Source organism: Schistocerca cancellata, chromosome 3 (assembly GCF_023864275.1).
Source record: "Schistocerca cancellata isolate TAMUIC-IGC-003103 chromosome 3, iqSchCanc2.1, whole genome shotgun sequence".
Classification (NCBI taxonomy): Eukaryota; Metazoa; Arthropoda; class Insecta; order Orthoptera; family Acrididae; genus Schistocerca; species Schistocerca cancellata.
This window is the reverse complement of record NC_064628.1, coordinates 183,410,174-183,414,421: the sequence shown is the minus strand read 5'-3', so window position 1 is coordinate 183,414,421 and position 4,248 is coordinate 183,410,174. Positions and strand designations below refer to the sequence as shown.

Sequence of the window (4,248 nt, the reverse complement as noted above, 5' to 3'; positions counted from 1 at the left end):
AAAAGTTAAATAAACTTCCTCAGTAACATTTTGACTTCTTTTACCAGTAACTCCTATAATTTTCAGCCCACTTACAGGTAAGGTTGGGATATTCCAATATTTCATTTTAAGTTGAAATAATTCTTTGGATAAAATACTTACTTCGCTACCCGAATCGATTATAATATTTACTTCGGTATCTTTAATATAACCTTTAATAATGGGTTTATAAGTTATATTCTCCCTTATCTGATTGTCTTCATGAAGTAAATCTTGTTGCCAATCACCTTCCTTTTGGCAGCTTAATGATAAATTACAATTGGGTCTTGTATAATTTTGACTAACAGTTCCCTTTAGTCGACCCGTACAAAAGGACTTTACTAGTTTTCTGAACTTTCTATGATAACGTCACCTACAACTTGTCCTTCATTAATTACTTGAGGATGATTTATCTCATTATAGTTGTTGTGTAATTTCCGCATTTTAGAGTCATTACCCCGATTTTGTTGGCTCTCTTTATCTTTAGACTGACGTTTTATATAACAAAACTGGCTATGATTGTTGTTGTTAAATGCTCGTGGTTCTGAATTATTATTATTTCGAGAATTGTCATGTCTACTAAATCCAAATTTTTCGTCTTCCCTTTCTCTGTTAAGTATATCTAACAGTTCTAAATATCCTAATAATTCGTTAAGTTGTGACCATTCTCTTTCTATCATTCTTTCCTTTACATAATACGGTAACCTGCTAATTAGGTCTCGTATTAGATGACTTTCAATAATTGGTTCTTCAATTAATTTAGCACGGTTTAAATGCCATTCGAAACAATTCCTATAACCTCCCCACCGTTTAGAATAAGGAGGAGGGTCTAACAACTCTATAAAGTTAAGTGTTGTTGTTTTCCTCTTGACCAATAATTTTGTTTAAACTACTTAACAAAATCATCCCAGTCCCTAAATTCAATTCTATGCAGTATTGCCCATTCCGCAGCTTCTGCTTCTAAATGTCTTATTACAAATTGAATCCGTTTTTCATTACTCCTTTTAGGAGATAATGAAGTTTCAAAAGCTTTTATAAAGATTATAGCGCGAAGTTCGCCTCCTGGTTTGAAAACAGGAAATCGACTTTCTACATTTGAATTTGTTGTTATATCATCCCAACATTCTGCGAGAGACATAGTTGGATTTTGTTTAGATTGCAGAGACGGAGTTGCGTCGATTTGCTTGCTGTGATTTCCTTATTTGTATTGTTGTCGTCCGAGCTAGCAAACACGATGCGACTGTTGTCTCTGATTATGTTATTACTTCTACTACTTGAAATGTTTTCATTATTATCTAATTCCGATAACCGTTTAGTAATTTCCTGTCTTCGCTTTTCTGTACTGGATACATGGTTAGCTAATATCGATTCTTCACTGTGTTCTCGATGAGAACCCTCTGTACCTTCGTCAATATTATTATCTTTGGAAGTCTCAAGGTTACTGCATATTTCAGTAATTAAACATTTCATGTTTTCTATTTCAGTATGATCTTTTTCTACTCGATGAGTTAATGTCTCTAATTCTACGTTATCTATTGAAGAAATCTCTACAGGTTTGGTAGAAACCTCTTTAATAGATTCTAATAATTTTCTACGAGCAGTTTCTGTTTCCATAGAAAATTTCATCTCGTAGTTTATCGTTATTTTTCTCTATTTCATTTACAACTGAGACATTCACATTATCTAGTCACTTGGTTATATCAGTAATATCCTTTCGCAGGCCAGCTTTTTCCTCACGCGATTCCTGGATATGTTCTTCTAACCTTTTACAATTATCAGCAATCTTATTACCAAGTCCTACCAGTTTTTCCTGCATTTCAACTTTAGGAGCCCCTATTTTATCACTCAATTCTCGACTGGTTTCATTAAGATGTTCCTGTAACCTGTCTGTAGATTTTGTTAGCTCCCCATTTAAGTTCCTCTTTTAATCTAGCCGTAGATTCTTCGTTAGATTGGTTGAATTCAGCTAAAAAATCCCCGTTAGATTGTTTTAATTTAGTGATCGCCCTAAAAAGGGATCTCATGCTCTTATCGGACACAGATTGCTCTTCGTCTGACATTTCACCTATCACGTTATTGTAAGATATTAACTAGTTACACACGCAGACTTGTAATCAACAATCCTATTAAAAGCACACTCCCTATGTACAACACTCCACTTCCAACAACCGAGCGAGGTGGTGCAGTGGTTAGCACACTGGACTCGCATTCGGGAGGACGACGGTTCAATCCCGTCTCCGGCCATCCTGATTTAGGTTTTCCGTGATTTCCCCAAATCGCTCCAGGCAAATGCCGGGATGGTTCCTTTGAAAGGGCACGGCCGATTTCCTTCCCCATCCTTCCCTCACCCGAGCTTGCGCTCCGTCTCTAATGACCTCGTTGTCGACGGGACGTTAAACACTAATATCCTCCTCCCCTTCCACTTCCAACTTAAAACAGACTCACGAGACACTGATATTGCAGTTTGTAGTTCTCGGTGATCAGTGTGCTGTTATGGGCTGCAGAGATAACAGCCGTCGATTCAGCCGCATAGATGCTGCGACCCCGCTTCCGCAAACGGCAGGACGCCGAGTCGAACACCGGAGACGTCACTGGCTGCCACCACGCCTGGCCGCACCGTAGACAGACGAAGCCCTCAGCAACACCTCTAATACGAGCCGGAGGAACGCCCCCCCAGCTGACGTACTGGGCCTGTTAGTTTAGGGAGAAATAGGTTGTCGGGGTTTGCAGCGTTCTGCTGCAGCCTTCTCGTGGAATAACTGCGTGACCGTACTGCTTGGCTGCGCTCCGTCACATGCCCACACCCGCGAAGTCGCCGCTGGCTGGTGAAGGCTCCATGAAGACTCGCGTTGACTTCCGAAGGACTCTTGATGTTTTAATTGTTTCGTACCTGTGTGCCTTAGTTGCACACAAGTCCTGTTTATAAGGTCGCCACGGTGTTGTGTAACGAGGTAAGTTTTGTATAAATGATTTTCTTTTTGACGTATGACCATGTGCAGACTTCGTCACCTACCTCAGTTACAAAACACTTCAAAATTATTTAAATTCTTTTTAAAGTTGTCTCTGAATGGTTCTTGAACGAAACTGTAATTAAAACATCATCATTTGAGTCGTATGCGCAGAATTACGTCACTCAGTCCAGTTGGTTTGCGCAAGCTTTTTTCAGTTTAGATGTCGTTTGTTTCTTCTCAGAAATTATATTAATGCAAGTTATCTGCTTTAAAATATATTAAAACCACATTGAATAAACTTTTAAGACTCAAATTCACGATGAACGTTGTCAAAAATAAATAATCTTATCAAGAAAATCAGTAAACTTCTTCCTTAATAAACTTCATCATAAATAAATTCCCGGAACACGTATTTAAACTTTTGTAGTATACACTAGTTTATTATCTTCATATGTACTACATATAGACGTGAACATGAGCCTTGACAAGATAGGGCTGAACATTTACAACATGATTAAACTTTGTATGACGTCATTGTTGTAGAAACATTACAAATTCTAATTTTTTAGTTTTTAGAAGCACGACGCAACAACTCGGTTTCAGGATCTTCTGTTGCTCTTTGGCTGTCGACCCGCGAAGTATAGTGACCAGCAATTTTCTCTCAGGTCCCGGCAGGGGAGATGCTGTCTCCGTTCGTTGCGCCGCCCTCTCCGTACATGAAACATAAAAGTAAATACAAAACTATAGATAAATCACAAACATTACAAATATTACAAAATACATAAACAAAACACTAAATTAAATTTATATTCACCTGCTAACTGGGCTGACACTGGTGGATGGGTGACGCTTCAATTTCGCGTCCCACTACAATAGGTAGTTACTTAAACACGGCAGCCATGTTCCCATCCACCATAAGGATAGGCCAATTAGAGTTGTCCTCCCTGCTAATTCTGATGTTGAATACACCCAAGTGCGGACTTTCAGGTTGCCGCTGGAAGTAGATGATGAATATCACAAGAATTTGTTCTTTAATTTCGGTGATATCAAGGGCTCTCGTTGGAAGTATTGGTCGAATCGTCACCGGAATTATTACTTTGGTGGTATATTGTCCGTCGAGACGTACACTAATCAGCCGGAACGTTATGACCACTGACCCACTATCGATATAAACCCGTCCAGGCGATAGCAGCGTCACCTGGCGAGGAATCATAGCTGGTAGACACACGCATGTTGCATGTAGTATCAGTGAGCGTCCTGTCCGTGTGTGGAACGGGGA

The 4,248-nt window shown here is 39.3% G+C and overlaps 1 non-coding gene across 1 annotated transcript; it reads left to right on the top strand.

Moving 5' to 3' along the window:
- Nucleotides 1-2,189: 2,189 nt before the first annotated feature.
- Nucleotides 2,190-2,262, top strand: Trnaa-cgc (transfer RNA alanine (anticodon CGC)). The gene has a single exon. It is a non-coding gene; the product is annotated as a tRNA-Ala (tRNA).
- Nucleotides 2,263-4,248: the final 1,986 nt, after the last annotated feature.